At 42.1% G+C, this 12,612-nt stretch overlaps 1 long non-coding RNA gene across 1 annotated transcript; it reads left to right on the top strand.

The window, feature by feature from the left end:
• Nucleotides 1–1,136: 1,136 nt before the first annotated feature.
• On the top strand, nucleotides 1,137–5,040 carry LOC136484978 (uncharacterized). The gene is made up of 3 exons (XR_010766285.1): nucleotides 1,137–2,379; nucleotides 4,183–4,258; nucleotides 4,340–5,040. It is a non-coding gene; the product is annotated as an uncharacterized lncRNA (long non-coding RNA).
• The last annotated feature ends 7,572 nt before the right edge of the window (nucleotides 5,041–12,612 follow it).

Genomic DNA, 12,612 nt, shown 5'->3' with positions numbered 1-12,612 from the left:
CTGTAATTTTTTGGATCCAAGAAAAACAAACTCCATAAACAACCTTAAACCTGACAAAATCTAATATGGTGGCATAAAAACAATCAAAAAGTTATAATTTTTTTCTATAGTCAAACAAAGACCAAAAAATTATTATATTATAACACAAAGACAATTAACAAATTATAAACAAATCACAAGAGGACAAATACAATGTGACTGTGGCACATGGCCAGCTTGTCGTCTGACTCAAATTTTCAGACATCTGACCTTTAGAAAAGGTGCAAAAACAATCTAACTTAAGCCTAAAATTTCCGCAGCAAAGCGACACACAGGTATTCACCATTTGTCAAAAAAAAACACAAGTATTCACCAGACAAATTTAGGCGCCTATGATTGGTTACAAAGGTAGCTTTGCCCGCCACAGTGCCACGTACTGCCATGAAGTATCATCGATGATCTAATCATGTGTGGTGCAGGGCCGAGGCGTTCAAGCGCAGCGCAGCACGGAGAGGCTGGTGAACGACGATCTGTCGTCAACGATTTCAAGGTCGGCGCACGAGAAGCTGGCGACCATGGAGGAGAGCGCTCCGACTCCATGGGATATCTCGGAGAAGTCGAGCGGGTGGAGGCGTGTCCTACCGCAGCCTCGGCGACGGGATGAACATGGCAACAGGCTCAGGTAAACTGGGCCAGAAGAATTGTTGCCAGACCAAAATCCAAGTCTGGCCCAAACAGCGCGGCGGCAGATTAATCCCTTGTATTTGTTTAGTGCCACATTGTCCGGCCAATCCTTATTGCACGTGCTAATAAACTGCGATTGTGACAGCTAGAGCTCCCGCGGCAACCGTGTAGAGCAATTATCAACATGAATAGACAATTCTGATCCGGCCTGGCCCCATAAGCGCACGACATGCGCGTCTTGCTTTTTTTAAAAAAAAATTATTAATTATTTATTATTATTGTTAGTCACAAAATAAGAGAATATTTTATTGTCTTATATCATTATCACACCGTAAAAGAGCGAATAATTTGTGGAGATTATCCCTCTTTCATAACTGTTTAATATGAGCCTTCCGTCATTTGAAATCTTACTCCCCCTCGTTCGTTCGTAACCGTTCGATATCCGAGATAGTCTCGGTCACCTACGCCTGCTCAATGCAATCCCATGGCTCGACTCCCTCACCAAGGTCGGCACGGACGAGCCGTCTCTTCCTCCATGCCAGCGGCACGCGCACGCGGCCCTCACTATCTACGGGCAGCCCACCTCGACATCCATGGCAATGAACCAATGGATCAGGAGCCCTCCAGGCCTCGACCTGGTGGTGCCTCCTATGCCGTGTTCCCGTCTTCTGCCATGCCCGCCTCCTTTTCCCTCTCTATCCGATCTAATCCACCAAAATAGGAGCAGAGCATGTGGAGGGTAGAAGAGGGAGCGGCGGGCAGTAACCTGTCAACAAGATCGTCGCTGCCATCCCATCGCCCCCCACCGTGCAGTTGCCCCAAGTTATGCACTTGCTTCCTCCGAGTAAGCCCTGAAGATTGTTTCAGAGAAGCCGCATTGGCCTGCTTGATCTGAGATTTTTTCGACCCTACATAAATTGGTAGACATGATTGCATATGGTTTATTAGTATGTATATGTTCATTGATCTTAAACAATTGTTTTCTCTAAAAGAGACATCAGAATTTTGTGTTTCATCTGGGACGATAGATTCGGAACATTAGTGTTCTGATTGTTTTGCTTGTCCCATAACCTCTTTTTTCCTGCATTCTGCCATTCTTCCTTCTTTATTTACTTTCCTAAATCTGAGCACAAAAATGTAAAAGAATACACAATGAATACTTTCAGGTCAAGACTTGTGGCGAGCTTTCTGTCATCGGCCTGTTCGCTGGTTGGTTTCTGGACTGGTTTAGACTGGCTGGTGCTGGTTTGCTGTGAGAGAAAAACACCGTTGGCTGGTTGGTTTGGGTTGGCTGAAACTAACCAGCGAACAGGCTACATGACGAGAAAAGACAGCCAGTAGCCATACCGGAATCATGTTTCCTGTGATTACAGCAGTATGTCACACGGTCCACTAGGCATGATGACATCATTTTAGCAATTGGCTTTCACATATTAGAGGTCAAGAAAACTTGTAAGCATGCAATGCTGCAGAGGGGTGGGGGCCTTTCTGCCAGGATGCATGTGCCGGTGGATTCTGAAGCTATAGCAATCTTGATTTTGATATGATTGTACTCATGTATGCCTGTGCTTTTTGGTAGCCCGTGCTGGGAAAAAAAAACACATGTTCTTAATCCACTATTTGTGTTGCACATGATAATCGACTTGGCATTTTGGTGCCGGCCATGCCGCTTCATCAAGCTGACCTTCAAGGAGGTGGACTCTTGACCATCAATAGGTACACATCCTCTGACTGATGAACAAAAAGCTATTGGAGATACAACCTGCAACCTTTTTGTTCATTGGATAGTATGCAATGAGAAGTACTAATTTATGGATTGGATTTTCTTGGTACTGGATCTCTAAATTTACATGTTTGTTCAACTTATTGTCATATTTTGAAGAAGCTCGATCTTTGCTAGCAGCACAAAGGGATAGGTGGAGGTGACAAGAATTTAAAATTTAGTGATCTAAATAATATAGAATTCTTTTACCGTATCAAAGACAATTCATGAGATTTTCTTAACATGTGCGACACACATGCACCCCTCTACTATTTCTCAAAAAACCATTGTTAATAAGGAAATTTGTTTGTAATAGACACGTGTTCACTAGTTATATAAACTTATATACATTGTAGTGCCTATTGATCTCAAAATATTATCATATTTATTATTATTGTTACTCATAAAATGGGAGAATATTTTATTATCTTATATAAATTTATATAGACTGTAGTGTCTATTGATCTCAAAATTTTTATTATTAGTATTTATTATTATTGTTATTCGTTCTTCACAATTAGCATAACATTCTAGTACAGAGATCACCACTTTTTGAGGAATCCTTCATCGGTGGTTGTGAATGACTAACTTTTTTTCAATCCTTTCGACCTTGGTTCTGTAGGAGCAAGTCAGAAAGGTTGAGAAATAGAACCATCTTATTTGATTCGTTCCCAATAGCCATAAGATGATCATCTTAGGATCTTATATAAACTTATATAGTCACAAAATGAGAGAATATTTTATTATCTTACATAAACTTATATACACTGTAGTGCCTATTGATCCCAAAATATTATCATATTTATTATTATTGTTAGTCACAAAATGAGAGAATATTTTATCATCTTATATAATATATACACTGTAGTGCCTATTGATCTCAAAATACTATCATATTTATTATTACTGTTAGTCACAAAATGAGAGAATATTTTATTATCTTATATAAACTTATATACATTGTAGTGTCTATTGATCTCAAAATATTATGATATTTTATTCTTCTCTTAGTTCAGAAGATTTTTCCTACGACACAAACCTACTAGTAACTACCGTGGTTACAACCACTGAATTTACTACCATGAAAAAAAAACATTTGCAGATGCAGGTATTTTTTTTTATTTGCAAAGGCATGTAGACTGACCACCTTAGGGCTTATTTGGATGCATCTATATTCATCTTAATCTAAGTGTGTTCAAGTGGATTGAGGTGGAAGTTCATTAATTTTCCACCCCAATGTATATCAATACATATGGTTTCAAGTGGATACGGGCGCATCTAAATAAAAGCTTTAATGGTATTAGCCATTGATTAATAGAAATGGAAATGTTAAGTTGTCTGTCATTGTTAATAGTATTCAAAGACGTGGGCAGGTATACTATCCATTAAATTATAATATAGGATTTTGTTGTTTATATTAACATTTAATAATCATGTATTGGATATTTTGGTCTCTAAATGATCTTAAATGGAAAAGTTTCAACTACAATTTTTAGATCTCTTCAAGCAATACAACTTCAGTATAGGAGTGTCTCTGTCCGAGATTGTTTGAAGTTTCAGAATATGACAACTAAAAACAAACATTTGAGACTAAAAGATTTCAGATAAAAAAAACTTGTCGACTACAAAGTTGAATATCATGTCGATCACTACAAATATGGTGTGACGGAGGACCACAGTGATGGTTTGATCATATTAGTCTGTTTGCCTTCCCATATATATGCTGCCGCTTATCTGGAAATTATTTTATATTGTAGCCTGCGCGCGGTCACTTCCAGTTTCTTTGTCATTCGTGAACCTGGCCGGAATCCTGCATCGGATCGGATCATAGTAGTATGTGTAAAGTCTTAGTTGAGATCAGTTTTTTGGTCACTTCTTCGTCATGATGAGCATTGTGTACATGAACGATTTCAGTTGATGCGCATTGAGGACGGAGGATCCGGTTGATGCTTCAAAACGCCCGCCTCGCCGGGCGTCGATGCCGTCGACGACGCTGACCCACGACAGCCACGGGATACAATCGCTGATGCAGAAGCGGAAGGAGCCCAGCATGAGCACGCTCTCCTCTACCGGCGTGTCCAGTCCAGCCCGCATCCCGATCATGATCCACCCAACGACTTCATTGTGAAGTCGCCGAGGAGCTTGCTGACGTGCACAATGCATGCTAGCGCCAGCAATGTCGTGGCGGTGCGGCTCCACTCTTCGGAGGAGCCACTCCACCTCCTGCTCCCGATCCTCTTCGGCCGGCGGCCACACGCACGAACGGTGACGAAGCCATCTGGTCGCTGGATGTGACAATAAATAGTCTTGATGCATGTCATGACTGCCCAGTTGAAACGACAGAGGAACTGATGGTGGCATGGAGAAACAAAGAGACACGGCGCAATACTTGATGTCGGCGGCGGAATACATGATGATGGGAGGGAGAAGCCAAGAGACAGGTCACGTGAAATCTGCTAATGGAGATTTTAGTGGGCCAGTGCGATGACGTGGCTTCACGAAATCGCAGGAAAATCCTGTAGTACGGTCTCTCCCATTTAGGTATATTTAGGTCATAGTAGATTACAAAGTTCCAGCCTCCGGCTCATGAAGAGAAGCTTTCATAAATCCCAAAAGTGGAGAGATCGAATAAACTAATGGCAAACTAAACACAAAACCATCTACGAGAAATGCACCCATGTTCAGTAAAAATCTACATTGTCATAATCTCCATTACTTGACATGTGTTTTTCAAATTGGGTTGAATGGCCTCCTTCTAGAGTAAGTACTTGAACCGTGTCTAGAAGTCACCATGAAAATAACTTATAAATAAGAGCGTAACACTTTTTGTGAAAGCCAACATCATTTCTTGTCTACCACATAGACTAAAAGATTCTACCTGCTCCCACTCGAATTTATGATTTCAACTTTGGGTCCACTTGTTGTAACCATGTTGAAAAAAATCAATCATTTGTTGGTGGTTGCAAGCCAAAAGCTACGTGAACAATCCTCAAAACAAATCATGCTACATCACACCCAAAAAAACAAATGTTGGATGGCTTCTTTGTTGGCACAAAAACAACGCTTTTCATCTCCCCTCCAATTTTGTTTTAGGAGATTGAATTTTGTTAAATCACCCCCTTTTAATAATAACGGAACAAAGATTTAGACTTTTAGAGGTACATTTCCATGTTTTCACAAACTAATTTTTCCTATGTGCAAAAATATGATGTGAAGTTTGGTATCATTTAAAATTTACACATGTGATACTCCGAAATGTTACATAGAAATTTATTGTATGATTTTTTTGAACAAGTTTTCTCTAAAAAACAATCTAACTCAATCCTCAAATTTCTGCAGCAGGCAACACACAGGTATTCACCTAGCATATATTGTAGATACTATCAACCCGTTACACATGCTTTACACCGGAAGAAGTATATTTGTCGATGTTTCACCACCGATAGCCTGCCACGGGGGTACCCGGGACAGTTTGTTCGGACTTCAGCGTATGCAGAACTCGACGGTAAACGTAAGAGACAGTCGATTTATCCTGGTTCAGGCCCTCGACCGTGATCGAGTAATAGCCCTACGTCCAGTCGGCGTTAGCCTTTGCGTTGGATTGATTGTAAAGTGTTCTCTCTCTAGGAACCCCGCCCTCCTTTATATAGTCAGGAGGTCAGAGTCCTAGTCGGTTTACAATGAGAGTTCCTAGTAGGATTATAGAATAATACTACTACTAAGATTACATAGAAAGAATCCTAGTTAGACTAGATCTTCTCCCTTCCTTGAGGGGTATCCCGTGGGTCCCGCATCGACAAGCCCCCGAGCACTTCATGGTTGAGCTCTAGAAGCCTCGTCTTGTTCCTTCAGGTCTTGCCGAGTAGGAACAAGCGTCGTCCGAGTGCTTTCTTGAGTAAAACCATGTAGCGCTTCTTGGGATCTTCGAGTGGTGTGTGCTTTTTTGAAGAAAAAAGTACTCCCATCTTGGTGTAGCCCCCGAGCCTCTTGCTATTTGGAACAAGGAGCTGGAGGGACTTGTCTTGAAATTGCTCTGATTCTTCGTCGAAGGGCTCCTGAGCATATACCCGGGTTCTTTATCAAAAAGAACTCGGATATAGCTCGGTCCGGGTTCTTTTTGTCTTGAGGCCTTGAAGTGGTCTGTCTTGAAGAAGTCTTCTTGGTGATGTGCGCTTTTTCGAAGAAAAAAGTACACTCACTAAGTGTAGCCCCCGAGCCTCTTGCTATTTGGAATAAAAAGTTGGAGGGTCTTGAATCTTATGTTTTTTAAAACTCCTGTCTTGAAGAATTCTTCTGAGTGATGTGCGCTTTTTTGAAGAAAAAAGTGCACTCACTGAATGTAGCCCCCGAGCCTCTTGCTATTTGGAACAAAGAGTTGGAGGGTCTTGAATCTGAGTTGTTCAAAGAACTGAAAAAACCTCTCCTGTTGCAGCCCCCGAGCATATATCTAGGTTCTTTTATTAAAAAGAACTGGATCTTGACATATTCTCTGGTAGTCTGCTATTGTCAGATATAGTTGTATGGTGGTGGTTGAGTGTAAATATTGTTTGTTCATGAGTTGTACAGTATTGGTATATTCTTCCGAACATGTTTGTTCTTGAGTATTGTTCCTTCACGCGTGAGTCCTCTTTCATTGAATTCTGTCTTTTCACTGTGTCCTTTATTAGGTTTGTTCCGTTGGTGCTCCCGGTCCATGTGCACCGCTTCTTTGGTCTATAAATACCCTCCTGGTATGATGTTTTGATTCATCGAGCATTTTATTGCGTGGTCTGAAATCTCTGTAGTCATGAATATGATAGTTTCTGAAGTAGAGCAGCCCCCGGGCGTATTCTGTAGTTCTTGTATATCTTGTCGTAGCTGGAGGGAGTCTTGTAATGTGGGATACGTTCCTTCATCCAGCAGTTCTGGGTAGATCCCCCTTGCCTGCCCTACGAATGTCCGGTGCAGACCAACGCCTGATCCGGCGTCACATCGGACTTGGGTAAACAGATGCCTGCAGGCCTTCCTTGGTCTATGTTGTCCTGCCGTGCTGCTGATTTCCGCCTTGGATGTATTGCGTTCGTCCTTTGAAGAAAACAGTGTAGCCGAGTGCAATTTGTTCTACCGAGTAGCAATTTAGAACACGTAGTCGTTCTAGAGCCTAGTTGTGTCCGGGTTCCTTTTTGCTACCTTGCTCGTCGTAGTACCGAGTTCGTTGGGTCTTGTAAGATGTGTAATCTTATAATTTTTGAAGCCATTTATAATGGAAAGAATATTATCTTCTGAGTTGTCATTCTTTTTTCTACTGATGTCCTGGTTGTTTATGAGATTCCCGAGTTCTTTCTATAAGAACCGAGTTCTTGTGTTCCTTGTGAGGTGACCCTTCGTTGCTTCATGGTTGATGAGTTCTTTTTGTATCAATATGATAACTCTGTCGTGGTGCTGGATGGATAAGTCTGAAATCTGCCCGTTGAACCGTACCTTTGTGTAGAAGTGTGCCGTCTGTCATTTTAGCTGTGTCAATTGTGTTGGGAAATGGATCGTTGTGTTCTCATGCCGTGTTTAAACGGGCCTGGTGGGCCGCGTTTTTATTGCTGTAAAGATCTATTTAAAGGCCTTTCTTCTTCTTTTTCTTTGCTGCCCTGCATTTGTCTTGAAACCCTAGTCTTCAAAACTCCGCCGTCGCCATTGTCGCCGTCATCTGAGCGCCGCTGTCTGAGCATCATCGTTTCTTAGTGCTTTATTGCTTTCGCTAGTATATGGGTAGGAAGAAATCAACGAGCAAGTCCCAGGCAACCTTTGTAGACGAGGAGGCATCGCTTTCTGTGATTGAAAATCAAGAATTCATGGCCATGAGGGCTGCTCAGAAGATCTGGCCGGCTCCGACTACGACTGAGGATCAGTTGCGCGAGCTTGTTAGTGATGGTCTCACCATCGATAGCCTGCCACGGGGGTACCCGGGGCAGTTTGTTCGGACTACAGCGTATGCAGAACTCGACGGTAAACGCAAGAGACAGTCGATTTATCCTGGTTCGAGCCCTCGACCGTGATCGAGTAATAGCCCTACGTCCAGTCGGCGTTAGCCTTTGCGTTGGATTGATTGTAAAGTGTTCTCTCTCTAGGAACCCCACCCTCCTTTATATAGTCAGGAGGCCAGAGTCCTAGTCGGTTTACAATGAGAGTTTCTAGTAGGGTTACAGAATAATAATACTACTAAGATTACATGGAAAAAATCCTAGTTAAACTAGATCTTCTCCCTTCCTTGAGGGGTATCCCGTGGGCCCGCATCGACAATATTATTGACCATTTAAGTATTTTCCAAGTTTGATTTTGTCCATCAACTCAAAAACTAGATATGTTTGGCCACCAAACTATAGAAAACCAGACAGGTTTGTTTTTCCTTCATTGGTTCCAATGTGGTTTTGTCTCTATATGTATTTTCTAAATTAATAAAAATCTGGTTTAATATCTAAAAAATATTACTAATCCCTTTTAAAACAGAAAAAACAATGCCTAAATTTGTTTAAAAATGTATTGGTGCTCAATTTTAGTTATTTTTTCTTATTTTTTCCCTTTTCCTAGTGTTTTGTTTTTCATTGTCATCCATATTTAATTAACCTACCATTTTGTTGCTTGTTTTGTATTTTTCTAATCTATAATGAATTATCTATGAACTTTTAGAGATCAAACAAAATTTATTACTTCTACATATGAGGTGAACCCACCTTTGAAACTAGCTAAAGGAAAAAAAATTGAAATACAATAAATAGAATGATTTTGAAATTTTCCTATTTTTCTAGAGCTAAGTCGAATTTCTGGAAGCTTATATAGAGATATTTTCATGAGCTCTAAAATTTTATTGGAATTCATTGTATCTCAATCTATCTGACTCTTTTTTAGAATTTTAGAAGCTTAGAGGCAATCTTTGTGGTTTAATAACCCTATCAAATATTTACTAGATTTTTTAATAGAGAAGGACAAAACGGCCATCAAAACCACTTCGAAACAGGTTAGTGAGGTACTTTGAATGGTTTTGAGGGTTTAAGGGGTAATGTCTCTGATTTTAAAATTCAAGGATTCAAATCAGATTACCCCAATAGAAAGTAAAATGGGCTTTTTTTCAATGCACCATGCCCCTAAAGTTTTGGCCCAAGAGAAGTTGTTGTAGCAGCTCATGGGTTCGAAACCAATAAGCTTTGATCTGGTGCAACATCCAGGCCTCATTACGTAACGATTGGTTCCAAGTGGACCATTCGTACATGGCTCACAAAAGGAAATATAAGAGCTGCTTTGCTCTGATTAATACCATCAAGGCCGCAAATTGTAGAAAGTGGAAATATTTTGAATATATTAGTAGCAGCATTTCGTTGCATTAGAAAAGGAAAAATGGAATTTCAATAAAAAAGGAAATAGAATTATTCAAGCCAAGTTGGGCTTTGTTCCGTTTTTCTCTACAGCATGTTAGGCTGTCCACAGTGTGATAGTGGTGTCCGGGGGAAAAAAAGGTCCTATATCGAGTTAACTGGCATCGAATCCAGAAGTGCTGCAGTGTCCAAAAGACAGGCACCGGAGCCAACTTTACTTGACGTGGGACCCGTGTGAAATAAAGTAGAAAAAAGTCCGTTTTTTCCCTCAAACTATGGCAGCAGTTTGGTTTTAGCCCTCCAACTCGAAAACCAGACACCCGTAGTCTATCAACTTTGTAAACCAGATAGAAATGGCCCTCGCGCCGGCGTGACGGCGGTTTTCGCCCGGTCAACCCGCGACGACCGCGTTATTGGGTTTTTTTTTCATTTTCTCGCGGCCCACTTACTCCCGCACTCTCCTCTCACTCTCTTCCGTTCGTTCCCCAACCCCGAACCCTAACTCCTGACGGCAGCGACGGAGACGGCGACGGCAGAGGGTGCTGGTGCGGGTGCGGATCGACAGCTCCTAACATTTGAATCATCGGTTCGCATCATCATCAAGCTCAAACGTGGTTGGCCCAGAAATTGGCCTATCCAAGATGACATCATCCCGATTTGCCACTTGTCCACTATTCATGCTCTTCTTGAATTCCTTGAACTTCTTTTGAATCTGTACAACTTCTTCATCTTCCTCAGATGAATTGTCATCTCCAAGCAAAAACTCACTATCACTGCTGTCCTCTAAATTTTCTTTGTCATTCAAAACACTTGAAATATTTTGTTGACTAGCAACTGGCTGACTCCCTTGGTCATCAACCACCTGCTTCCCCTTGTCCATCTTGCTAGGGATGTACCACGCCCTTACAAATTTGATTTGTTTCTCTACATCTTCCCTACTTTCACGCTTATTATGAGCAACTAAGACATCTTCACCTGGATCTGTCAGTTCCTCGTATCCACCTTCAAACTCACTGTCATCATGTTCTTCTTGCCCACCTTCAATCTCATCTTCAAAGTTGTTGTCCTCATCATCCTCTTCCTCTTCATCATCAACTGCATGTCCTTCAACATATATCTCTTCTACATCTCCTTCCTCAGTGTTGTTTGCCATTTCAATGCAAGTCTGATCATCCATCAAAACACGTAGGCCATTAGAAAGCTGCCTTCCAGGAATAAGCCAGTGCAACAATGCTCCTTCTTTAACAGTGCAATGATCCTTAAGGTGCCCCATAACCTCAGGGAGAGAGGCTTTATCACGGTCAATGTATGACACCTCTACTTCTTCTCCCAAGTAATACACATTATTTCCTCTTCTCAAGAATTCTCCTCCATAATGAAACCAAATAGGAAGAGTATCCAGAGGGTCCATGGCGCATAAAATGTCCTACACTATATGCAACAGGAACCAAAAAACTCTTTCGGACTACCACTCTGAATGGACAACATGTAGCCTAGTTACAATGGAAGTACACTGTACATTGCTGATCACAAAATATCACGCAAAATCACAAAAATCTAAATATCAATTAGAGGCATTGTAAAATGAAGACCAAACCAATTCCGGGGAATGAGGAAACCTAATTACACTGCTTAAAATTCAAATGCAATTAACTTCTTTCAAGTTAACATATCATACACAATGACTTAGTGCTACAAGTTGCCAAAGCAGAATATGAACGAGGAATTCCTATGAACGATGACCATACACTATTTTGGTAGTGAGGTACTCCAAGAAACAAATAAGCTACATCCAAACTGATAGGGAATTATCCAATTTTGTACAATCCATCACAAACTATTCCCAATTTAGAGGCCAAGCACCACGCCAACAAAACACCACAAAGCAAATGAGCGAACCGCACCTGTTGAGCAGCGACGCGGACTTGGCCCAGAAGAAGAGGATGGAGACGAGGAGGAGCAAGGCGTTGGACAGGAGGGGAAATTGTAGCCCACGCGCTCGAAGACGAACCAGACCACGGTGGCGCCCACAACTCCCGCCGCTGAGGCGTTCCTCCGCCGCCACAGCAGCAAGTCGGTGACTAGAACGGGTCCCCGCACGAGGAATGTTAGGAGCTATCCACACCCGCACCAGCACCCTCCGCCGTCGCCGTCGCCGCCGTCGGGAGTTAGGGTTCGGGGTTGGGGAACGAACGGAAGAGAGTGAGAGGAGAGTGCGGGAGTAAGTGGGCCGCGAGAAAATGAAAAAGGCCCAATAACGCAGTCGTCGCGGGTTGATCGGGCAGAAACCGCCGTCGCGTCGGCGCGAGGGCCATTTCTATCTGGTTTTCAGAGTTGATAGACTGTTGGTGTCTGGGTTTCGAGTTGGAGGGCTAAAACCAAACTGCCGCCATAGTTGGAGGGCCAAAAACGGGCTTTTTCCAATAAAGTACTGGTGCCCAGAATGTTAGTCTCCTTGCTTCACTAGGCTGCGTCCAATCGCGCACTACCGAGCCTGCTGTCACCTATTTTTCTATTGAGTTAGCACCGGCGCATCTACTTACTTCGCTCCCAGATTTCTTGGCATCGGTAGAAGTTAGCATCATCTCTTGCAGTGTGACGAGCGATGCCTCAATCCTCTCTTTCCTCTATAGGCATCACTCAAGCAACACACTACAAAAGGCCTTAGTTTCTTTTCTCTCTCCAGTAGTGCACTGTGCGGTGTTTTTTTAGTGTCTTGGTTGTGGCCAGTGGCCGATGCAGAACATAATTGAAGGGGGTTGATCTCTTCTTCTTCCTCTCTCTTTTCGTTTTTCTTCTTTTCTCCACCTTTTCTTCTCCTTCACTCTCCATATTTCTATTGAT

Source organism: Miscanthus floridulus, chromosome 10 (genome assembly GCF_019320115.1).
Source record: "Miscanthus floridulus cultivar M001 chromosome 10, ASM1932011v1, whole genome shotgun sequence".
Lineage (NCBI taxonomy): Eukaryota > Viridiplantae > Streptophyta > Magnoliopsida > Poales > Poaceae > Miscanthus > Miscanthus floridulus.
Note: the sequence above shows the minus strand (reverse complement) of the source record. Positions and strands in the feature narration are given on the sequence as shown.